General features: G+C 54.7%; 1 long non-coding RNA gene and 1 other non-coding gene across 2 annotated transcripts; one reads left to right on the top strand and one right to left on the bottom strand.

The window, feature by feature from the left end:
* Positions 1 to 4023: 4023 nt before the first annotated feature.
* Positions 4024 to 24170, bottom strand: LOC118501496. The gene is made up of 3 exons (XR_004904120.1): positions 24159 to 24170; positions 7955 to 7957; positions 4024 to 4502 (listed from the first exon to the last, which is right to left on the bottom strand). It is a non-coding gene; the product is annotated as an uncharacterized LOC118501496 (long non-coding RNA).
* On the top strand, positions 4762 to 4861 carry LOC114501220. The gene has a single exon (XR_003684972.1). It is a non-coding gene; the product is annotated as a small nucleolar RNA U13 (small nucleolar RNA).
* Positions 24171 to 25672: the final 1502 nt, after the last annotated feature.

Raw genomic sequence — 25672 nt, 5'->3', positions numbered from 1 at the left:
CCAGGCCTCCTCCCTCTTGACCTCACCTGCCCAGGCTGGTCCTGGAGCAGAGACGAGGGTGGTGGCAGGTTGAGTCCCAGAGCCCTGGGTGCAAGAGGACACCTCGATGAGTGCAGCCACCCTGGGTGGGCCCTCAGCCTTGGTGTTCGAAGCTCCCAGCGGTCGCCTCCCCTTCCCCTGGGGCTGGAAAGACGGGGCTGCTTCCTCGGCTGCCGGTGGCCCTGGGGGAGGGGGGCTGCGGCCACCAGGGCCCTGTGAGCGCCGCGAGTCCCTGCCGTGGCTCAGGGGCCCCCAGCAGGTGAGGGGAGAAGGGAGTGGAACAGGAGGGCTCCTGGGAGCGAGGCCCTGGGCACCGCACCCCAACACCTCTGTCCCTGGGGACAATGGTGTCCCTGGTGGGGTGGGGAGAAGAACCCGGAGTGGGAGCTGGAAGGAAGCAGGGACGCCGCAGGGGCTCGAACCCTGACCCAGCAGTGCTGGGTGTGCCACCACCAGCGCCTTTTGCTTTTTCCTGCCCGTCTTCTCACAGATTCAAAGGTGAAAAGCAAAACCTGAACGCGGCCACGAGCCGCGTCCAGTAAAAGAAACACCTGCGGCGGCTCCGTGCCCCCGCCCCCTCCCAGGCTCGCATCCTCCTACCCTGACGCCCTGTTGACGATGCGGCCGGGGGACACTCGTCCCCTCAGCCTCACGCAGTGCTCCTTGTGGTGCGGGACGCACGTTGCGATCGCAGGGGCTCGTGAGGTCAGATGTGCAAACTGAACCACCAGTTACCGTCCTGCCTGCGCTGAGACAGTGCCAAGTCTTGTACGTGCACAGAAATTTCCATAAAGACTCAAAGGAACGGGAGAGGCCACCTCTGTGTAGGAAGGCTAGGATGGACGAGGGAAGGGATTTTACTTTCACCTTGTATCTTTCCCATGGCTTGAATTCTCAACTCTATGTAGAGTACTTTTATATTTAAAGGCAAAAATGTTAAGTGTTTCGTCAGAACAGGAAATCTGAGAACTGGAGCAAAGTCTGAGCACCCTGGCCTAGCTCGAATGCCCATGGTCCCCCAGGTCTGCGCTGCCCCGCGCCCCGTGGGCTCACACGACGCTCCCAGCTGCCTGGCCCGCAGTCCTCCGGGCTCTCGACGTCGTCAGCGCTGGGATCCTCGCTGGGAACTGCCTTTACTTGAGCATGAAGACGGAAGCACAGTGCTCCCCCACCCCCTGCCCCTCTCCTCTCACTGGGCTCTCACCCGAGTCTGAGTGCGGGGAGGACGGGTCTAAGTCCCCGGCGCCCAAGGTCCGTGAAGCCCGCCCTAGACCCTCGGCCAGTACTGGCCCCAGGCCACCCTTCCTGCCAGCCCACTGCCCACAGCACCCACTGCTCCCTGCCTGGGCTCTGCCTCCCTGGGCCCCGGCGGGTCTGGCGGGAGCACCCCCACAGCTCTGCAGTCCTCGGCCAGGAGTCCCGCCCCCTCGTCTCGTGGGGGAGGCCCCTCAGCCCCTCACTCCGACCTGAGGAGTTCAGGAGGCCCTGCCCGGCAAGGCCTTCTGGGGAGCCTTGTGCTCCAGCCTTGTCTAGGTGGGGAGCTGAGGCTCGGAGAGCGATGAATCCTGCTCAGGGTCTCACAGAGCTGGGAACCGAGCCATCTCTACTCCTCCCAGGGAGGAGTGCGAGCAGAGTCGGCCCCCTTCGCACGCATTCGGTCACTCACGCACACTCCGTCTGTGGCTGCAGGCGGGCGCAGACCCAGCCCCGCAGGCCGGCCGCCAAACCCCTCACCCGGCTCCCTCCCATGCCCCTCCTCCTGGCCCACTGCCCCTTGCAGCCTCCCTTCAGCCTCCCCCCCCCACACACAGCACGAAGGAGGCACTTACTGATTGCAGCAGGAGAGAGGAACCATGGAAGGCATCTAAGTCCCAACCTGACGGTGAGTAACCCAGCTCCGGCCTTAAAAAGGCCTCAGAACTGTGGTAGTCAAAACACACTCTGTAAGATGAGCAAAGAGTTAATGCGACACGTTAGTGACCAGAACTCGGGGCTTGTGCCGCGGGACTCAGAGAGTGAGCTACAGAGGGACGCGTGCCGCCGGCTAAAAGGGTGAGTGTTACTGAACAGGACGGCTTCAAGGGGCCACTCTGCTCTCGGTCCGGTCCGTGAGCAAAAACAACGACAGGTTGGATTCGCAGAGCGGTGGGGAAAACGGTGCCTAACCCCCTCAGCACCGCCCGCACAGTGGGAGGCGGTGAGAAGACCGAGCAACTGCCCCTCCCTTTTAGCCAGCTGGAAACGCAAATCAGAAGTAGCCTTGAGGTATAAAGGGGGATTCGATCAAAGCAGTTTGTGACAGCGTGGCCCATAATCACAGAAAGCTGGAACCAGCCCCGGAGTGGCTCCCGGGTGGCCCAGGCAGCCTTGCACACCGGAACGCCCGGGGGCCTCACCCAGAACGGAGGCTCGTTTCAGCCTGGGGAGCTGCGCCTGCAACACGGCCTGCAGTGGGCAAGGCCAGCAACTCCCAGTCGTAACCGGGAAATCCAGAGCACGTATGAGCAGAGAGCAGGGGAGAGATGGAAAATAGCTTCAAACCTCAACAATTTACAATATGCCCCGCTCCCCACAGGTACTGCAGTCAAACGCAAACAGGACGCCGGCCAGGCTGGGGCGGGGCACAGGTGCAGGCCTGGCCTGTGGGCGCCGGACAGTGAACTCCAGCAGAAAGCCCTCCGCAGAGGACACCGGCGTGAGCTGCCGGAGTCCCCGGGCTCCAGAGACGCTGCAGTGGAGCTCGTGGCACAGAACTGTAAGCTGCCTCGTGGACTGGAGAGAACCAGAAGAGGTGGCAGCATGTGGCCCCGCCTCTCATCGTCCAGGATACGTGGATCTGGACGGAACCAAACGCCGCCCAGAGGGAGGGACCGATCCAGAGGGTGGAACACGACCAACAAGACTTCTGCAACCACCGTGGGACAGCAATAACAATATCACACCTGAAGCAATGAAGAAAGGGGGCCACACATTCAAAAAGCAGAAATTGTACAGGTCGCTCACTCAGGTAAGCAACTACTCACTAAATTAGAAATTGATTACAATAGTAAAAAATGGCCCCAACTCACACGCCTCCTGGGTCCAGCCAGTCCCCTTCTCCGCGCAGAGGCCGTGCCCGGGTCCCTCCTCTCAGTGGGAGATGCTCTTCCTGACACGCCCCGCCCGAGCGGGAGACCAAAGGCCCCCCCTCTGCGTGAAAGGCTGGCTGCTTCAATTCACTCTTTTGTGGCTGTCACCGTCACTGCGCTGATGCGTTGGTGCCCTTCCCATCGGAGGCCTGTCCCCCACGAAAACGGGGAACCGTGAAGGCAGGGCCAGTCATCCTGTTTGCCTGTGTCCCTGGGGGCCAGCGCAGTGTCTGGCCACGGAGGGAGCTGTTGGAGGGACTGGTAGGAAGCGGAGCTGTGGAATGAGGCACCGGCGGCAGCTCTGTCTCCCGTGGCCCAGTGCTAGGCCCTGGCCAGCAGCTGGAACCCGCTCACCCTCTCGGTGGCCTCCCGCGGCGAGGCTCCACACCTGGGCAGCTGAGGGCCCTGCCCGCAGTCACGGGTGGGGATGGCCTGGTGGGGCCTCATGCCACAGCCCCCCTCACCATGCCGCACCCTCCTGTTTCACTGTTAGAAGTAAGCAAGTTTGAACATAAATGAAGTGAGACTAGGAAAAAAAGTAACAAAACAAAATCCAAGGAAAGCAGAAGAATGAAATAAACATAGAAATTAATAAATTACAAAATGAAAGCAGAAGCACTTATTTTATCTAAAGCTGTTTCTTTGAAAAGGCCAATAAAATGAGTTTCTTGAATGTCTATTGAAGATAAAGAAATACTAGCCCTGGCTGGTGTGGCTCAGTGGACTGAGCGTGGGCCTACAAACCAAAAGGTCGCCGGTTCAATTCCCAGTCAGGGCACATGCCTGGGTTGCAGACCAGGTCCCCAGTAGGGGACATGTGAGAGGCAACCACACACTGATGTTTCTCTCTCTCTTTTTCTCTTTCCTTTCTCCTCTCTAGTATAAATAAATAAAATCTTAAAAAAAAGAGAAAAACTAGGAATAAGGACAAAGTGACAAAACTCCTCATAAAGAGAACATTAAAAGATAACCACGAGGAACTGGGGAAATGCTGGCTGGCACAGTAACTGAGGAAGAAACCGACGAAGTTTTCTAAGAACCACGGGCCCCCCACCCCTGCAGTGCTGCCCGGCTGTGCCTCTGGTTCGGTGCCCCTGTCCCCACAGCGACGGGGCCGCCGTGCCCCTCATTCACTCTCTCACAGCGCCCACAACCACGTGCCCACGCCTCGGACCCACACAGACCAAGGGGTAGGTTCTAACACTATTTCTGCTCCCATTGTATCACTGAGGAAGCTGGCTTCAAGAATTTAAGAAATTTGGCCAAAGTCACATGCTATTTGGTGACAAAGCAGGGAACAGAGACCAGCCTGTCCGAGCTGTGCTTGGAGCCACCCTTTCCCGATACGCTGTCACCGAGCCTGCCTGACACGGCCCTGCAGCCAGCTCGGACCTTCTGACTCCTCTCTGTGCCAGCAAAATGCGGCTCCAGGCCAGGGGGTGGTTCATTCCAGAAATCACAGGAGAGCATACTGTTCCGTTGATACTAATGAGAGTCAATATCCCATTATTACAATTAACCATCAGAAGGTGAAAGGAGAAAAACCTGAGGCTCGTCTCCAAAGCAGAAAAGGCATTTTAATAATCCAACACGGGCCCTTGTGTAGTTCACACGCGTGATGGTTGGGTGTCCACGCTCTTGCGACACGTGCCTCCCAAACCTTGTTACGACATCGGCACGTTACCCGTCTGACATGAACTCTGAAAAAAATAAATGAATAAATAAATGCAACACCTGTTACCGTGGAGAAGACCACACACGTCCGAGCCACCGAGACCCAGCACAGCGACAGGCGGTGCGGCCAACAGCACGGGGGAGGCGTAGCATGCAGCATGCTTGGCCACTCCGCATTTAAGGGTCGCTCCTTCCTCGGCCTCCAGACACTCGCGGTCTCATCAGGGACATCTCCCAGACTTTAATCATCACATGGCACCGAGATTTTTTTTTTTGCCACATCTGGGTACAGTGGTTCTTTTCCCCCCTCTTAAATCAATTTGTTTTTAAAATATTAACTTATCCTGTCAAGAAAGTGGAATCACAAACTACTGAAGTGGAGAACACACCTGCAAATCATGAACCTGCTGAGCGTCTCGTATCCGGAGCGCGTGGGGGGCTCTCACACTCGGCACTGAGGGGACGGACCCCAGTCTGAAAGTGGTCAGGGGGTTGGCACAAACCCTCTTGCGAGCACACACGCCCGGCCGGCGAGTGCATGAAAAGGTGCCTGACAGCATCGCCACAGAGAAACACGAACCAGGATCACGTGCGACACCACTTCTCATGCCCATCACCTGTGCTTTCGTTTCTGTTATTCACTTTTCTCGTGCCCGTTATGACGGCCGCCACCAGAAGTCAGGTAAGCACGAGGCTGGCGAGACCGGGGAAGCCGGAACCCGTACGAGTCACCGGCGGGCAGGTAAGGCGGCGCAGCGGCCCCAGGAAGGAGCGTGGTTCCTCGGAAACTCAGAGTTATTGTACTGCCAGCCCAGCAATTCCCCTCCCCGGTGTTCACCAGAGACAATTTAAAACTTACGTTCACACAAAAATCTGCCCCCAAGTGTTCACAGAAGCATTATTTATAGCAGCAAGAGAAGCGCAAACCACCCGATGTCCCACTCCTGCACGGATAAGCCAACCTCGGCGTGCGCCGACACGGATGAGCCTTGAGCCTTGCGATCCTGACGCTGAGGGTGGTGAGATGGGCACAGCAGGGCAGATGTGAGATCTCACTACACGAGACACGGGGAATAGGCAACTTCATGGAGGGGAAGCACGACGAAGGTTGCCAGGGGCCGGGAGAGGGCGGGTGGGGAGTTCTCGTTTCATGGGCACGGAGCTCGGTCTGGGAGGATGGCAAGGTTCCGGGAATGAGTGCTGGCGACGGCCACACAACGTAACGAAATCCTCAAACCCACCGAAACGCACACTTCACAGGCAGGGGTTTTTTGGTATGTGAATATTTCGCTTTTAGAATAGGAAAAGTGAATTTATTTTAAAAGGTAACTTTATATTACCACCATAAATGGAAAAACTGGAGATTTTTCAAATACATCTTGAACCACCCCCTTCAGCGAGTTAATAATGCAGGCTGCTAGGAGCTGCCATGCGCCTCCCAGCACCCTGCCCGCCCCTCCGCCTCCATCTGCCAACAGATCCCAGTAGCTGGCAGGTGGGACCAAGACCACGATGCTCACTCCACGTCAGGAGTGCACTAAATAAGCACAATGCTCACTTTAACCCGCATCCCACTTCTTGGTAAATAATACGATTATACTTTCGTACAGATGGGAAACTGAGGCAAAGAGCTGGTCATAGTAAGAGACAGTCCGGCATGGGAGCAGGGTGACCCGACCGGACCTGAAAGCCCACACTTTTAGCCAAGAGGTGGTGACACTGCCTCCTGCTGGCCCTAATGAGGAAGTTCGGCACCATTTACCACACACACCCCTTGCCGTGCGCTACCGACACCTGAAATTCTGATGGAAGAACACATCCGACCATAAGGCAGAGTAACAGTTCTGAGAACAAACATCACCAGCGTGGATAACGTGTCTTCGAGAAGTCCAGAATTCCAGAGTCCAAATTTCCTGGTGCAAACCATCCCATCCCGAATGAACAGGGAGGCCAGTTTATGAATGGGAAGTCTCAGTATTGTAATACATGTATAGCTGTAATGCAATTCCAAAAGAAAAAATCCAAATACTTTTATTATAAAACTACAATCATTAAAACACTGGGTAGGCCCAAGGAAAGACAGACCAGTAGAACAGACTAGAAAGCTCAGAGACAGAACTTCATAATTCTATTATTTAGTCCATAATTAAGTAGTGGCATTTCAAACTGATAAAGAAGAATGATTCGGTATGCGGCCCTGGGAAACTCCGTTAGCCATTTCGAAAGGACTAAATGAGATTCTTACCTCATACTGTACAGCAAAGTAACTTCTAGGTGGATTACAGAGCTAAATGTCACAAACTGAAACCACAAGGGAACCCGAAGGAAACACGCATTAACACCAAAGCAGGAAACCATTTTAAGAAAACGGATTTGATGACAAAACTTAAAACCCTCAGCAAAACCCAACATGAAAATGTAGAAGGCAAACCACAAACCTGAGACTCCTGTGATGTACACGGCAACGTCCTCAAGGGGTGAGTTCCCGGGAAGGGGGAACCCCAGGGGGGCGCAGAGTAGGCGCACCTACAGCTGACACACGCGCACAGTGAGCCTTCGGCCTCGCAGAATCGAAGAAAAGTGCAAACTAAAACACTGAAGCACTGTTTCTGCTGTCTAATCAGCAAAGACAAAAACAGAAGCGGCGAGAGCAAGGCTGCGGGAGCCACGTGGCTGCGGGCGGGCTGGGGGAACTGAGCTGCGCCCCCTTGAGGAGCCAGCACTGTCGCTGTGAGAGATCCCCCTAAGGAAACACACGCATGCACGACAATGTCTCATTTCCACGGTGAATCAGAAAACCGTCATCAGTAACAGCGTCTGCCTGGAACCAGGCCCACGCACATGCCCTCTGCGCGGGCCCAGGCCCCCCGACTAGTGTGTGGAAGAGCGAAGTTCCTGGAACGAAGGCTTGGTGCCCTCGCCTCCAGGCCCCTTCAGTGCACCCTCTACTGTGGCCCATGATGAGCCTAGTAAAGCGGGGGCGGGCTGACCCCGACGCAGCCCCCTAACCAGAGGGGAGCAGTGAGGGGACCAGCGGGCCCCACCTCACTGTGTCCCAGGAAGGACGGACGGCACGTTCACGACGGTGGCCTGGGCACCCGGAGAGACCGCACGCTCTGATCTGTTCGGTCACGGGTTGGGAAAGCCTGCGGTACATTTCGTCAACAGTTCCGGCTGCTGCGGACGGGAGAAAAAGGCGGTTCAGATGGCTGAGCATGGGGTCAGGGGCCAGTCACCAGAATCGGGTTCCGTTTAGACAGCCAGGGACGCGGAACTTCCCCACACCAGGGGTCAGCCACACAGGGTCAGAGGTTCCCAACGCAGACCCTCCCGAATGCTCCTTCTGGACGTGACCTCCTAGGATGGGCCCGATACAATCCCCGAGCTGGGTAAGCAATCGGCATTTTTACCAGGACAGTGTGGTCACCAGCACTTCATCGGACAGGCCGCTGAGCTGGACACTGCCGGTCTGACAGCAACAGGTGACCCGTAGGCACAGCAAAACCCACGCAAGTTTTCTCCGACGCAGTGGTTACCGGGACGGGTGCAGGGGTGACCAGGAGGCAGGTGAGGATGCCCAGCCCCGTCAAGGACCGACCGAGACCTCTGACTGCAGCTTCCCATTAAACACAAAGCCCAGCCAAACACACGTGAGTGGGTGGAAAGACATACCGTATCTCGCATGAGGACATCGCCAGGCAGGACGAGTAAACGCGGGCAGAGTCAGGACAACGCTGGAAAAGCCGAGCAGGGAGACGGGGCTGTGCGTGCGCACTGAGGCACGGAAGCGTCGTACCTGAAGCCGGAACAGCCCGTGAGAGATCAGCGGTAACAGAGGCATTACTCGGGGACGCCGCAGGGTCACCGGGCCGTCTCTAAGTCACTTGTCAAACTGAATTAAGTCCAGAGAGATCCAGGATCCAAATACAAATAAAACCAGGACGAAACATGGGGTTTAACAAAAATCGTCTTGAGCTGGATTAGTGTTTCTTAACTACTCGAAAAGTCCTGAAGCCATAACACATTCGTGTGTATTTGTGCATTTAAAACTCTGAACTGCAACATTTTTAGCATAAGATTTAAAGATCGATGACAAACAGGAAAGCATTTGACGGGGCTAACATTATATAAAGAGCTCTTAAAAAGCAGTAAGTACACCACCCAATAAAATGCAAATTAAAACTACAATGAAATGTATTTTCACTTCTCACATTGACAAGTCATTGAGTTCAAGAACATGGTATTGGTGACGGTGTGGAGAAAGGTCAGCTGAAACGACTTCCCGGGAATGCCCGCAGGCTGACGGCATCCGTTGTATTAGGGGGGCACAGACTATGAAATCCCCTGAAGGCAACTCCCCCCCATAGACACAGTTGCCCATGTGCATCAAAACACATGCAAATACTCAGTGGAACCTCATATACAGTAAAAATTGCTGGGAACAACCTAACCATTCCCCAAAAGAGGAATGGATCCTGCAAACATGGACGACGACACAAATGTTAAAAAGCCCGGGGTCAATCATAAACACAGAGATGCTGCGAAACATGTACACAACTCTAAAAATAGCAATAAAAAATACGTGGGCAGGGAGTCCAGGCTCAGAGAAAGATGCCGCGGGGCTTCAATTTAACACGTGCATGTGTTACTTTGAGTGTTTTCTACACCTTGAAGTTACATAAATGGAAAGAAAATCAGCAGAGCCTTTGCCCTGGGGGTCAGCATGGGCAGAGGCAGGACCCTGCTCTGACACACACACGGAGGGCCACAGCTGTCACGATAACACAGGAGTGAGCGGAACAGTGCACTGACCACCCGAGGCTGAGGGCAGAGACTGCGGGGGCAGACGCTAGGCCCTGCAGCTCCTGACGCTGGGCTCCCGGACGCTGGGAAGCAGCCAGGGGTGCACCGAGCAGAGGGCAGGCAGGGGAGCAGCCCCCACCCAGATGCGGTGGTGCCCACTGGGGACTAGAAATACTTAGACGGGCGCCAGGCGAGAAGATGTCGACGGACCAAACACCAGACACGACTGACTGAATGCCACATCTTGTGAATGTTGTGACTGCTTTCCTAGGATAGTTTAGTTTTCCAAGTTGCTCAAGAGAAAGAACAGCAGGAAGTAGCTCTGAGGCTTGTTTTGTGCTAAGTCAGACATCAGCTTCACCAAATTCAGGTATGAACGAGTAGTTTCAGCAACTGAACATGTTAACTGAGCCCCTGGCACACGAGGAGAAGGCCGGCGCTCTTGTACTTCGGCAGCGGGAACTCTCGACCCACCGCAGGGGACCCAGAGCCCCAGACCTCGCCGGGGCAGGTGAGAACGCCGGCAGCTTCCCACTCCTCCCCTAGCCATCCCAGTCACGCGGGGTTTCACACCGATGGGGACAGGGACGCAGCCCAAGACCCGAGCCCTTAGGTGACGCCCTGTTGTGCCAACACCCCAGAGCGCGCTCACACCCACCAAGGACGTGTGTCTAGCTCATCGCTCCTTGGCTACGAGCCTGCCGCAGTGCACTACTGCACTGAATCCTGTCGGCAACTGTAACACAATGTTCAAGTACTTGTGTAGTTAAACACTGAAGAGGTAAGTAAAGATATGCTCCAGGAGATAAAAAAGCACACCAGGATGGAGCCTGCAGGACTGGAAGCTGCTCTGGGCGAGTCAGGGCGCCAGGGTGAGTGGATGTGGGGGCCCAGGGCATTACTGTGCGCTGCTGTAGACTTCACACATGACAGGACTCACTGAGGTTACGAGACAGGAGGCTAAAAGCACAGAAAACAGGGTACAATCAAGACACGGGGCATACACACAGGGTGTGAGAGGCGCAGTGGGTTAACACATGATACTGTTTCACAGCAAACCTTTTCCCCCCGACTGATATGAGAGAGAATAAGGGGGAGAGAGAGAAACAGCAATGCGAGAGGGATGCATTGATTGGTTGCCTCCCACATGCACCCGGACCAGGGATCCTATGTGTCCGGACTGAGGGGTCAAACCTGCAACCTAGGTATGTGCTCTGTCAGGAACTGAACCCACAAGTCTTTGATTATAGGATGACGTTCCAACCAACTGGGCCATGGCAAACTTTTTTATTTAGCAAGTAGAAAGAGTACAGTCTAAGGTAATGATAAAAGTATAGTACTGTATACCAACATATGCCAAATTAAATATTATGGAGCCAGGAAAATAATAAAGTAGTTGCCAAGTAGTCCACATTGTATAATTCCATTTCAGAGCAGATAATAGTAGGATACGTTTTAGTAACGTCCATGGAGGAAAGCTCTCTGAAGGGACACAAACCGTCATCAGTAGTAACCTCGGGGGAGGAAGTACAGGGAAACGTATCTTCCACGTTGTGTCTCTCTGTGGTTTCAACTTTAAATACAAGACCCGTGATCACAAAGGGATTCAACTGAACTCTGCCACGTCGTCCCCACGGTCCCATCCACACAACATACGTGACACAGCACATCAGCCACGGCCTCACCTAAATCTGCAAATGTGGTCCCTTCAGAGAGACCCTGCAATGCAAAGACACGCAGAGAACAAAGCCAGTGTGACTCGGACGCAGATTTAGGTTAGATTTAGGTGTCCTCAGCAGCCTCATATGAGCCTCATATGAGTAACTTAAAACATACCTCAAGAAAATTATTATGTGTGTTAGACCCTATGTCTCCTATCAGCATCAAGCCCACTCACATTAAGCTCACAGGAGCCAAGAGCCCATCGTGCCCCCTGAAGTCTCAGTGAGTCCCTGAGCACAGGACGAATCAAAGGCGGCAGCCGGCGGGCAGTGGAGCGTCTGCTGTGGTGCCAGGTGCCGGGGAGGGAACGCAGGCAGATGCCCTCTCACTCGGGGACGCAAATCCGCCACTCCGCTGGGGGCAACGGGGCAGAAGGTGGTGGGATGTCCCCCACATCCCGTGACCCAGCGATTCCCACTCTCGGTATCAGCCCTGAGAAACGGCCTCCCCTGGGCACCAGCGGGCACGGGTGACGGCGGTCGCCGGGAACCGTGTGGAAGACGGAAGACGCCCGCCAGGGTCACAACAGCCAACAGGGAACTCACGGCGCGCTCACGCCGAGCAGCGCTGCGCAGCAGACCACGTGCCCTCCCTGTTGCTCCGGGAAAACGAGTCGCGTACGCACAGTACACAACAGCGTTTCCCCCGCGTACGCAGGAAAAGAACACAGTACCTTTTAGACGTGGGTGTGAACGACTAGAGGAAGGTCGGGCAGCAAACAGCCGACGGGTGACAACGTCGCCACTGGAGTGGGGGCTGGGTAGTGCCGACCTTGCCGGTCAAGTTTTGATTCTGCGTGGGGAGAGAGCGTCCGCCTATCACTTGCATATTGTACTTAGCAGCATCAGAGAAGCAACGGGAAAGCGAATGACCTCGCGGTGCAGTCACGTGACGGGCGCCACCGGCCAGCACACGGACGGCACTGCACACAGGGCAGGGGGTGAATCTCACACCGAGTGAGAAAAGGTCCAGAAGATCATGTACGACATAATACCTTTTCTTGTTTTATAATACCTTTCATATAACGTCACAAACAACTGAAATTAGAACACATACTTTACAAAACACAGAGTTAAGAATTTTTTTCTAAGCCAGGTGAAAAGTGAGCAGGTAAAGGCAGCCCGGCATTCAGGACAGCGCCGGCCTGGGCCCAGAGGGAGGCGGTTGGGGGGAGTTTACTGTCCGAGTCCTAGTGCTCGTACCAAATGTTCGACTCGGAAACACTTACAGCATCACAAACACCAAGGGACGAAATGTTAGGACCATGTTAGGTCATGAACCAAAGTTAACCCAGTCCTATGGACTCAAGTCCAACATGGACAGAACACTCTTGCCTTTAGAAGTGTATCACAGCTTTAACTTTAGAGTTTAAAACATAATGAACATTGAGAGTTATTGAAATTCATTGCATTTGATTAGAAACAACAAAAACCAGAGACAAACAATTCCCCAGATGCTTAAGGCAGGTAATTATAAGAGGCTAATATTGGCAGACCTGGAGGAAGAGAGCAAAGACAGCATTTACTCAGTAAAACTCTGATGTTCCGACTTTGCGTATGACCAGTTCAGATCCCCTCCCAGGTTAGATCCCCAACTCCTTAAATGAAGGAATATTTACTGTACCTGTGGTAGAACATGCATGAGCTACTGAGGTAAAAGTAATCAAACTCCAACAGACTTACTGTTATTATCAGACTTATTAGACTAATTTTTACAAGTTCTTGTATAATAGATACCTTTTGCTCCAGCAATAAAAAGAGAGTAAGTTTGACAATCTCATTGGCAAATGCTTACCTTCCCAAGGATATAAAAAAATTCACGATCATTATAAAAATCAATATGGAAATTTCACATGGTAAGTGGTCAAAGAAGAAAAATGCAGATTGTAAATTAAGTGGTAAAATTGTCAGACTAGCCAGGAATTACAGAAATACAAATCATGATTACTCAAGTATTTTTAAAAGTAGCGACAAGTACTCCCGATTGAATGTGGCCATCACTGCTCGGACAGGACACCAAAAGCACAGGTAACAAAGGTAAAAACAGGTAAACTGGGCCACATGCACATTGAAAACGTGCGGGCATCAAAGCACAGCACCTACAGAGTGGAAAGCGAACCTACAGAACAGAGAGAACATTTGTGAACCACATGTCTGAGAAGGGGTAACACCCGGAACATGTAAAGAACTCCTACAGATCAACACACCGTAACTCAATCTGAACTGTGGCCAAAGGCCTTGAAAGACATTTCTCCAAAATGATATATGAATGGCCGACAAGCACAGGAAAAGGCTCTCAGCATCACTAGTCACCAGGGAGACGCACATCAAAACCACGCTGAGGTGCCACCTCACACCCTTAGGGCGCTGCTACTCAGTGAAGCAGGAGAAAACGAGTACCAGTGAGGACGTGGAGAGCTGCAGCTGGACTCTCGCAAACGGCTGGGGGTGTGAAATGGCGCAGCTGCCATGGAAAACAGTGCGGCAGTTCCTCAGAAAGCGGAGACAGAAATGCCTTCCGACCCAGTGTGCCACTCCCGGGCGTACCTCCACGGGACCTGCAGCGGAGTCCCAGCACGGTGTCCGCACAGCCACGCTCACAGCAGCATACTCACGAGAACCGAAAGGTGGAAGCTCGCCATGGTGGACACAGTGCACACACACACACAGTGGAACATGACTCAGCCCTGGGATAAAGGAAGAAATTCCTGACACAGGCTACAACACAGACAAACCCAGGAGAACATTATGCCGGTCACAAAGGGATAAATACTGCATGATTCCACTTAACACAAGGTACTTAGTCTCAGAGAAACAGAAAAGTAGAAGGGGGGGGCAGTGCCAGAGGCTGGGGTCGGGGGTGCGAAGGGTATGGGGAGTTCAGTGGATACAGAGTTTCAGTTTTACCAGGTGAGAGAGTTCTGGAGCTTGGTTATATTCACAATAATGCAAACACACGGCACTACTGAATTGTACACTTGGAATGCTTCATAGAGTCAATTTTATGTTATCTTTTACCATGAACTTTTTAGAAACTAGCAAAGAACCCGATGTTGGCAACTGTGTCGGGAAATGGATACACTCACAAGAGGATGTGCGCTTTCCGCAGAGTTGTAAACCCAGGCACGCACACTGGCCAGGCAGTGCGCCCCGGGGACGCACGTGCACGCCGACGGACAGAGGCACCTCGGGGCTAACGGTCAAAACGCTTACACCCGACCGAACCTCATGTGCGGGTGCAGGGGGTGCAGTGGCGCAGTCACCCACTCACGGTCTAGACTCACGGACCCCTTCAGTGAGGTTATGCTTCCCACAGAAGAATATTCAGAACATCCACAGACCTCCAGAAGCCCGCCCATGGACTTCTTGTGTAAGAATTAACCACCTGGAGTAAAAGGCACTTCCAATGCGTTTGTGGACCCTGCTGCTACAGGGAAACGTGAATAGGAGCGAAACTAAGTGTCAAACCAGAAGAACCCAGAATCCGCACACTGAGCAGCACCACTGCACGGAGGCCCAGAGCGGCGGGCAGGCAACGGAGCTCGGGGAGAGGGACCTGGGCGGAGGCGGCTAGGTCTGCGGCTGCGCATCAGCTGCAAGCACTCAGTGAAGCGTGGCTGGGCGGGATGCACACTCACGACCCCCCACTCCACAGACCAGGAAAACGGGCTCGGTGAGGCCACAGGCCACAAAGCCGCCGAATGGCCGAGTTAGGAGCAGAACCAGTTCTGTACACACCTGTTCCCGATGCCTCCCCAGCCCTGTCCAAACCAATCAGGGTGGGGACTAGGAAGTCACATAAGGGAAACAAGCAGGATCCCATTAAGAGACAACACCCACCTGCCTGGAGTCCTTCTTCAGGGAACTGCTGCATTGAGACAACCCTCAGGGTGGACAGGACTCTGCCACTCCATCATCCGGACACAGGGGAGCAGCACGGGGAGGGAGCAAAGCTGCAGGCTTTGTGGGTTCAGGCCTGCCCTCCTCAACACACACACAGACTTCACAACAAACCCCAGTCGGAGTAGACATTTCAAAACTTAAAAAATAAAACCATGAGTGCCACAAAAACTACAGATTAATATCTATACATTCTCGGAGTGGAAGAAACCTAAGTGTAACACCAAGTGCAGAAACCACAAAAAATGACAAAATAACCTCAGAAAAACTAATTTTTGTGTGTCTGGAACACAAAATTAAACGACAATCTACAAACTAGGAAAAATATTTGCATCAATATAACAAAGAATTATTAATATCCTTAATAGTGATTGCTTTGACTGAACAATCAATTAAAAAACAAGCAACGAGGACATGGAAAGTCACACACGCGCACGCACACACACGGGACTGCAGACTGACACGCCCATCGGCACGCAGGCGTCGGGTCACGCTGGCAGCCACGCACACCCACAGCCTCCCTCCTGCAGCCTGGACCCAGACGGCCAGGACTTTAATGTGGAAAAGGGGAGCCAGGTGTACCGCGCCGGTGAGACCGCTAATCTAGAAAACCCCTCCCTGGACGGCGCATTAGCACCGTGAACCTAAAGCCCAACACAGGCATTTCCCGGGCAGGAACGCATTCCTGTCACTGAAGGAAATGAGAGCGAATGTGACCGAGTCCGAGCTGCAGGGAAGGTCATCTCGGCATAACTTCCTAGAGGAAGAACAGCTGGGAAACGCCACCCACGCCGTCCGAGCGGGATTCTTTAAACTGATACAGCCACACACTGGAACATTGCGTCCCTGCCACGAAAGGTGCTTCAAAATGACAAGATGTCCCGTTTATTAAATGCAAGGGTTGCGGAACAGAATTCAGAGTATAATCCCATTTTTAAAAAATAAAATGAATATATCCTATGCACAGGAAACACTCTAGAAGCAACTATGTCAATGACTAGTGCAAGTTACTGAGACTTTTCCATTTCCTTGTTTGTAAACCTTACGAGAAACCCATTATTTTACACCTGAAACCCAACTGTTACTTGAAGAGAGTGAGGGTGGTGCAGAGCCGAGGGCCGTGGACAGCGGGGCGTCCAGCAGGCAGACAGCAGGCAGCACCCTGCCCCGGGGGCAGCAGCAGGGTGGCGGAGCAGGTGCCCTCCCCAGGCGGAGGGTCAAGGCTGCGCTCCCAGGACACACGACATCCTCACACCTTTCTTATTTTCTGTGAGTATGCTGCCTTCCTCTGGCCGTTCCCAGGCGGCATCAGTGTACTTTTGAGCATTAAATACGAACACCTAAAGCATGCCACAGGCCTCTGTGAGCCTGCTCCGGCATTTCACTTGCCAGCACGGTGCCACAACGGGCATGGCTCAAAGCCAGAGGTGACATTCCCTTCAGAGACGTAGGTGCACGCAGACCAGCCCCCCGCACAAACGGTCCTAGCAGTCCCTTAATAGCCGAGGTCGGCAAGACAACCCAAGGGCGCTGACAGGGCGGGGTGGTGGTGGTGGTTAGGACTCAGTCTCCCTTCTGCAACACGCCATTCCTGCAGCTCTTGGCGTGTCCAACCTGGGCGCACACAGGATCCCCAACCAACATGTACTCTCAGGCCATTTTCCTTTGTAAGAGAACTTCCAAATTCAACTTCTATGTTTAGGCCCCATTACTTGTAGTTGGTACTACATCACCATTTTCTACTTCGCTGCCGCAAGCCCACTGGCTGTGTTTCACTGCACCCTCCGCTGCCTCCGGGGTGTTCAGAGGCAAGGATTTAATCAGACTGACGCCCACAGGTGCATAACCGCCAACACCGCCTCCAGCACTGTGGCCCACCCCGCCTGACCGGAGGGCAACAGGGAGAGCGGGCAGGAAGCTCCTGAGGCCCAAAGGGCATCAGCATGGCCTTCAGCCGCCTGCTCTCCGCTCCTCACATTAACAGGCCCAACTCCAACCACTCCCAATGCCAAACATTTATGCCCCTTGTTGAGATCTTGTCGGTGCACCGGTTGCTAAGAAACAGTACTATAAACAGTATTTATAGCAGTTAACCTTTGAGGGTGGGAGCAAGAGTTGTGTAATCACAGTACAAAACACAAGAGGGGAAGCACACTCAGCAAAGACGGCGGCTAGGTTAAAAGGCAAGGAACCAGGGAAAGGCAGGGAAAAGGGCCTTGACTGTTTTGGGGGGAACAGGAACAGGGCGGTGAGCAGTGAAAGGATCCTTGACCGCGCCCACGGCGGGGCCCGCCCCTGACGGAGCCAGGAGGTCTGAGTAGGCGGCTTCACTCCAGCTTCTGGGAGGCACACCCGGGGTCGGAGCAGAAGAGGCCGGCCAGCGACCCTGAGCCACGCCCGAGCCTGAGCCTGAGCGAAGACAGCAGCCAGTCCCAGGGCTGCTCCCTGCGACTCTCCGGCCTGCTTTGGTCACAGTGCAGCAGCGCGAGGACTTAGCCCCCCGGGTCAAACGCGGCTGCCACCTCCCCTCAGGACACAGAATGGAGTCCCCACGCGGACTCTGGACTCCAGGGGTTTGTTCACACCCTTCGCACAGGACAGCACTTACCCAGCTAGGCCCGAACTCTCAGCATTCACCAAAAGAAAAAAATGAAGCCAAAGCCAAACTCTTCAGATGGCAATTACATGCTTAGACCCAAATCCCAGATACATTTCAGTCTCCCAAAGACGGAAAACACGATACATGTCCATTCTGTTCTTCGACCATCTCCTCTGAGCAAATGGGAGGAAAATGGCCCCTTTTGGACCACGCTGTTTGGCAACCTTACCAGATAAAATTCCAGGACTTATAAAGTATTCCCCCCACAACTTTCATACTGACCTTCACTAAGTGGTCTGCACCTTATTTTTCAAAACCTTTCCATTCCATGCTCCAAGTGAACAGAGCCCGCCCTGCCCTGCCCCTGGCTGCAGACCCACCCGGCCACACCCATTCTACTTGAGGTCATTGACCACACCCTATTCAACGGCCTAAATTATTTGGAGCTGTTGAAAAGTGAACTCAGGCCTAAAGGTACAATACAAAGATATATCCAATTTAATTATGAAGGCAACTTGATTTACAGAAAAGACAAAGGTCGAAAAATACAGCAGTACAACGATTCTAATGAGTTTGGAACTCAAACCTTTATTGGTGCTGGAATGAGGAAGGAAAGGGGTTAGTCACGTACAGCAGCAACAGCGCCAGGGCCTCCCCAGCCATTTCCCCACATGTGCTCGACTGAGTCACGCCCAAGTCACTGGTTAAAACTGGCATGCCAACGTATTTTCAAACACTTCCTAAAACCCCCCAAAGACAGGAAAAACCCCAAGGGCAGAGAGCACTGGGAATTTAAAATTTGGGAAGAGGGCTGTAACGAAAAGCCACTGGTATTACTTCGCCGACTCTGCATCCATCTCACATGGTATCACACAGGGTTTGCAGGCCCTTCCCCAAAAGTTTGCAACCCCAGCAAAGCCTCCCACCCCCACTGGGCTTCCTCCCCAAACCGATTTTGGCTAGTTTCCCTTGTAGTACTCGATCATTTGAAAAGCACAAACCTTCCAACTAAATATACGATGGGTTATAAACGCTAACCTTGGTACATGGATTCCTTGCTACCAAACATTACAGTACTATTACAGAAATTTTACAGTGACCACAGAAAGATTGTTCTTGTTACAATGACTGAAAAAGTAACAGTGAGCACACACTTGTTATAAACACTGACCACAATGGAAAAACAAGTAATGTGATTATAAGGCACAACGTAACGTACAAAAATTCAATTAGAAATTGTTTTTCGCTTTGCTCAGAATGGTCAATTGCAATATCTCAGTGAACAAAAATGAGTTACAAACCCTGAAGAGTAACCCAAAACTGCACCAAAATCTCAAAGGTAAATACTTTAAAAGCCCACAATTTGAGCATTTGAAGTCTTTTCTAAGACCCGCCTCATGGCCTCAGATAGAGCACCGTAGCTTGGGAAGCAGCCAGGGGCGGGAGTGCCCCCGCTTTCTGACCCCACCCTTCCCTGGACCACGCTCAGGTTCCAGCTCCACCTTTCTGGAAAGCAAACAATTTTGCTCTGCACTGAGAGTTCTAAGTGCTTCAGCGTTTCCATGGAATTTTTGTGCTTCTAAGCAACAATTCAGTGAGCGTTAACAATTTACTAATATTACATTTTCCAGAGCTCTGCCCAGTTTTCTCCCGAAAACTCCCTACCACCCCAGCCTTCTGCAATATAGCCCCCCACGCTACTTTTCACCCCACCCCTCCCAACACCAAACCCGCTCTCCCTCTGTTCCCCAGAGAACTCCCTTCAAGCCACATTCCCTCCCACCCTCCGCCATATAACCGGTCACCCTCCTCCCTCCCTTCACCCTGCCCCTCCCAGTACCAGGGTCCAGCTGCGCCCTCCCCCTCCTACATAACCCTCACTTTAGAGTCCTCCCAGATGAATGCCAAGATGACTTTGAAATCTGATCAGGTAGAATTCAAGTTAAAAAACAGTGAGAGAATCAGAGATCACCCTCAGTAGCCTGATCACTCCCTTCTCTTAGTAACTTGCGAAGCACCGAAATGCCCAAACTAGACATGCCATTTGTAACAGAATTTGGGTGTGATCAACTCACACCCTCCCAGACTGCAGCACAATACACCCATATGCTTCATCCATGCATTTGCCTAAGGCCCCTCAAACTGGAGCATCTCCCACAGTTACATCATCACGCTAAGAACTCCTCCGACCAATGCGCAGACAGACAGGCCGGTGGGTAGGTGGGCAGGCGGGAAGGCGGGAGAGGGTCCCTGGGCTCCATCCGCAAGCTCCATCTACAAGGCATCACTCCGAGTTGTGGCATCAACGTTCTACAACTTAAGGATCTTCTCGAAGCAAGGTTCGCAGCAGAGAAATAGCACCACAGGAGGCTCAATTTAGAAGATGCAGCATCTGAAAACCTCCACCCAAAATAGGAGGAGTGCCTGCTGGCATTCACGTGCCCAGGAAGCTGGTGCTCCAAGATCAAAATGGAATAAACACATCTGCAGGTGGCCCGGGTGCATCTGATCTGGACTTTTTAAGATTGCCCCCTCAGAAGCTCATCTGAAACCCTTAAAGGATGGCCTCCTGAATACAGGGCTTCCCGAGCAGGGCCTGGAACCATGACACTGGAGAACTTCCTCCTCCTAAGCCTCTGGAAATGCAATCTGCAGGCAATTCAATTGGGCGGGCTCTCTCCTCCAGGGTCTCCCCTCCTGCACTGCTACGACTCACACTGGCCAGGGGGCTCCATGTCTCCCGGTGCCTTCTGGTCGCCATGATGAACACTATAGTAACAAACCACGGTCCATGAGGCACGTTTGTAACTTTCAGCTGGTACCGCCACAGCTGCGGGCCCACCCAAGGGTGCAGGTTCAGTCCCCACCCTCTTCACCGGCAAGCAACGCCAACCCGCCCCACCCAGAGTCTCGGCAGGGAGAGCCTCTCCTCGAAGATTACCAACAATACCGACTCCGACTCCAACTTGCCCAGGCTTACCAGATTACCAGAAGCAACGCTTTAAGTAAATGGATAACCTCGAGAGAATTAAAGGGAGAAGAAGGGGCAGAGCGAGTTCACAGGAGAGGGTAGCACGGAACCTAGAGGGAAACTCCAAAGGGGGAGCACTGCCACCTGGAAAATAAAGCGTGGGTCAATTTCGTCCAGACATACGGACATCTGCCTCAGAAGCCCCGCCCGTCGGGCACACGAGGCGCCACGCCACAGCTGGTACCTTCCAGGGTGGCGCCCTACCTCCTGCATCACTCCTCAGACCACCCTCGCCGCCGCCGACCTGGGTTCCACCAGCCTGGGCCGGGCCCGGCCTCTCTCCCAGGCCAGACCGAAGTTACATACCACCCTGGGCCGGAGCCGTCGGCCCGGCGAAGCTAAGTGCCATTTCCACCAGACCAGGCCTCATCCCCAGGCGAGTTCACAACCCTTTGCTTTGTCTGGAAAAAAAGGGGGCTGCTGGTATGGACAAGTCCAAGTTCCGCCCTCCCAACCCACCTGCGAGGCTGCCCCGCGGCCTGCCTTCCTCCCTGATCGCCGTCAGGGCATCGACCGCCAGTCCACCTGGAGTTGCAGGTGTGGCGAGCCCCTCAGGCTCAGTCTCCCACCCCTCCTGTCTCTGCCTGCCTCCTTCCTTCCACACAACCCAAGGCATGGGGTGCGGGGAGCGCTCTCAGCCCAGGTAGGGCGGGCACCCTCCCAGAAGTCAAGTTCCCCTTCTCCGCCAGGCAGCAGCGACAGCCTGGCCTGGAGTGTTGCCTTCTGACCCCTCGGTGACTGTGGGCCTGTGCCCCGCTGCTTTCCGTGGCAGAGCTTCCCCAAGATCTAGTCCCCCCCTTAACCTTCCCTCTCCTTGTCCCCCCGCCTCCCCAGCCTCTCTGCACTCTGCCATCGCCCTCGTCTAGCCCCTAAGTCCCTCAACTGGCCACTTCCTCCCACGCAGCTAGCCCCGAAGAGCGCAGCCCTCCCTGGCGCTAACTCCTGCTGGACATGCCACAACTTTTTCTTTTGCTTTTATAGCCCTTGGCCGCATCACCCAGGGCACTTCTCAACGGGACGATTCTTCCACTGCCACCGGAAAAAAAGTCCGGCCCTGCCCTGCCCTAGAAAACCGCTGGGGCGGTGCTCTGCCTCTGGGGACATCCACACCCATCCCCCCCGCCCCCCCCCGCACCCCTGGGCAGTGCTTCCTGACGACGAATGTCAAGGTCACATTTGGGAGGATTCCATGGAGGGGGGTGTAGTTCCCTTTTCGTTTGGTGACGGCAGCGCTGGTGCCCACCGTTCCCTGAGAGAGGAACTGAGTCGGGAAGGCCGATTCGGGCCGCTCTTCCGAGGGGGCGACAGGAATTCCTGGGGTCGCTTCAGGTCAACACCCCCACCCACCAAAAGAAGGGCCAGCGCAGCGTCTGGAAAATTCCAGGAGGCGGCGGAGGGATCTCTGCAGAGGGCGCATCACTATCGGGGCAGCAGCGCCTGACTCAGCGGGCGGCGGCGCGGCCGCGTGAGCGCCGGTGACGTCAGCGCCCAGGCGCGCGGGTGGGGGCGGGGCGGGTCCCTGCCAAGAGAAGCTGGGGTGTTGGCTGCGAGACCCCCCACCCTTAGAGAACCGCGCACACAGCCATGCTTACAGCTGTGCCCCGTCAAGAAACCCTTGTGTGGTTTTGTTTACTTTCAAAATGGGCCAGATTTTATTTTATTTTTATAATGAAAAGATTAAAAAAATGGTTGGAGCAAGTTGCTTAAAAAGTTCAGCCCCAAAGTGCCCCGGTAGCTGGAGGGGTGTGCGTCATGGATTTGGTATGCGGTTACCAGGGGGCCTGGCAGTTTGAAGTAATCCACGAGAAAAGCTGCCCCTGCCTGGAGACCGTACAATACTCAGTGATTGTTCCTGATGTGCTTACTAAGTGGGGAAAGCCAGATGCGAAGCAACAAAAAGGTCTTGTCTGTTACTGCCTGGCAACCAGACAAAAGGGTATATTCAACCGCTTTCATTTCTGGATTGGGAAGTGGGAGAAGAGGAAGTTTCTTTGAAAAACTAATTTGTCCAGGGCAGTTTACGCCTGTGGTGGGCCTCAGGGAGCCCGTTTGTTTTGTGTTGTTTGGTATTTTTTTGTCTTTTGTTTTCAGGGGGCCCCACCGTGGGCAGCACCCACTGGCGACCCATATGCAGCGGCCCCCAGCCTGGGTCTCCTAATGCTGAGGCGCATGTAAAGGGCTGAACTCTTGCCTCCACCCCACCCCCACCCCCCAGGCCAAGCTGGTCCTGAGGGCTTGGTATTTTGAAAAGGGTAGTTAGCAGCTCTTGCACTAATGTGGGGTCCAAACGAGGGGGAGGCGGAACCATACATAGCCTGGGACCCCCATGTGCACCGCTCTGGCCCCTGAGGTACAGGGTGGGAAAAGGGCAACGGTTGGAGTAAGCAGAACCGAGAGTGGCCGTTGGGCCAACTCCCTGCCCGGAAGTCTCCTCCCAGAGTAACCACCCAGGCCCCAAACAAAACCGCCTTGTGACAACAGGCCCCCTTGGCAACCAGGGGGAACCAGGGGCGGTTTTCCCCCTGGTCTCTCGGAGACAGGCATCTGCAGGCAGGGCTGGGCCCAGCTGCCGCCCCCTCCCTGTGGTTCTCGGAAAGCGGATGACTCTCATGTGACCCTGGGCACAGGAGTTTGCATGTCCAGCAAGCCCAGGCCTGTTCTCCCTGGCCGCTTAGCTGAGCGCTTCTGCCAGCGAAGATCCTGACAGCTCACCCTTCCCCAAGATCTTGTCCTGGCAACATTTTCACGGGTGGGCTGGGGAGACTGAGCTGGAGAGAACAGTGTGAAAGAAGGGAATTGCCTGTCAGAATGTTCCAGAAAGCAGAGAGGTATGTGTAATGCCAAGCAAGTGCCTTCCTGCTGTGTCACTACCAGGCTATGGGGTCAGTCCTTTATTTATCCACAAGGCGCCTGAGCGGCGGCAGGCGCTGCTGGGGCTGCCTCCCGGGCCTCGGGCCCCGCTCCTGTCTCAGCCTGCTGTTCTCCCCCGTGCCGTAAAGTCCCAGAAACAAACCACCCTGGGTTTTTTCCAAAGAGCAGGAGTAGATGGAGTTAGCAACACACAAAGCATTCCACAGAGCTAAGGACCTTTGTGACTTGAGTCTGGAGCCGCCCCCGCCACCCATAGGACAAGCTGGCTCAGTGTCAGAGGGTCCTTGCAGAAAAGCTCTCCTGGCCTCGGAATTGCGCGCGGCCGGTTGTCTTTGGGGAAGGAATGTGTTTGGGGAGAGAAGAAATGAGGATAGAAAACCACACAGGGACACCTCTGCCCTGCCGTGGGGGTGGGGTGGCGTGGGGGGGGGGCCAAGGCAGCGCTCACAGTGCCGGGGACAAACACCCACAGACACCTGCCTCTTTCTCTACAAATAAGGCCAACGATCCCTCCTCCCTGACTGTGGGAGGAAGAGAGCGGGCGGCCGTGTGTCAGCAGATTTCTCCTGATCAAAACAAGCTGTTCCAGGAAACAGCAGTAAACAGGACTTGGGTTCCTGGGTGGGGTTGGGTGGAGGGGGCCCTCCCCAGCCTGGATTAGGGCATGGGCCGAAGGCAGCCGACTGAGGTGCTTGGGGGGCGGAGGTGGGGGGGAGAAGCGCAGGACGGGGCCCCTTGGGCAACATCCGGATCTCAGGGCAGGGCCCGGGCTCCCAGTCCTTTCTCACGGTCACGGCCATTTCCCCATCTTGTTCTGAAGTTAGCTCAGCTCTGTTGTTCCCAAACACGCGCCAGCCCAGGACAGGACCCCGGTCTCCTGCAGGAGCCCCTGGGGAAGAGGGAGACGAGGGGCGGCTCACACCCAGGGCAGGACCAGGACAGGGTTGCTGCTGCCACTTGAGAATGTGCCAGAACCCCACCCCATCCCCCATGGGTCCAGTTCCAGAGCTGTGGCCTAGGTCACCTTGGGTTCTGCTCACAGGAGACCCGCGGCTGGGGCTCTCTCTTCTGAGCCGTGAGGCCCTGTGAATAGCGAGCCATGACCCCCCTCCCCCACCCACAACGCCCGTCTCAGCCTGAGAAAGGAAACTGCAGAGTCACCGGGCACTGGCAGGGTGCCCTCCTGCTTGGTGGCCTCACCACGGCCTGGACCCCGCCCCCGGCCGTCAGCCCCCACAGGAAGCAGGGCCTCAGCCTGGGCTCAGGCCAGTGCACCCCACCTCACAGCGGCCTGACCCTGGGCACGCCCTTAGCCCCTCGAAGCCCAGCTTCCCTTCCTCCTCCCCGCTTCTGGGTATTGTTGTGCTGGAGGCCCTTCGGCCCGAGGTCACCTTCCCAGGGAGCCGCCCCTCCCCCCTGGGGCTTCAGCTCCTTCCGGAGGGAGTTTCCATCTGCTCTGCCCTCCGTGGGGTCTCTGGCCGCCCCGGGGTGTTCCCGGCACACGGCGGACCCAGTGAATGTGTTGACCCGTCTGCTCTGTGAAGGCCGCCGTGTCCACGGGGAGGCTCTCCGTAGCCATTCGTGCTGTTCCTGGACTAAAGGAAGCATCGGCCCCACGAACTTGAAGATGGGCCCAGACCTGGGGGCCTGTCCGGCCGCGGGCTCCTAGGCCAGCAGACAAGGGGACAGAGGGGGGGCTGCTCTCCGTGGATGGGCCAGCAGGTCACAGGGAGTGCCCGGAATGGGGAGGGGAGCAAGGCCGGCGGAAGGCGTTTGAGGAGAGGGTGTGGGCGGTGGTCACTCCCCGCTCCCTGGTGTGTCAGCGCAGGAGGAGGTGGGCCAACCCGCCTGCATTTGTAGTTTCCCTTTGCTTGTCCCGTGCGGGCCAGAAAGGGGTGCGGGAAGC

The sequence above is a fragment of the Phyllostomus discolor genome, chromosome 6 (assembly GCF_004126475.2).
Source record: "Phyllostomus discolor isolate MPI-MPIP mPhyDis1 chromosome 6, mPhyDis1.pri.v3, whole genome shotgun sequence".
In the NCBI taxonomy this organism is placed as follows: Eukaryota; Metazoa; Chordata; class Mammalia; order Chiroptera; family Phyllostomidae; genus Phyllostomus; species Phyllostomus discolor.
The sequence above is the reverse complement of the archived record's forward strand: the minus strand, read 5'-3'. Positions and strand labels throughout refer to the sequence as shown.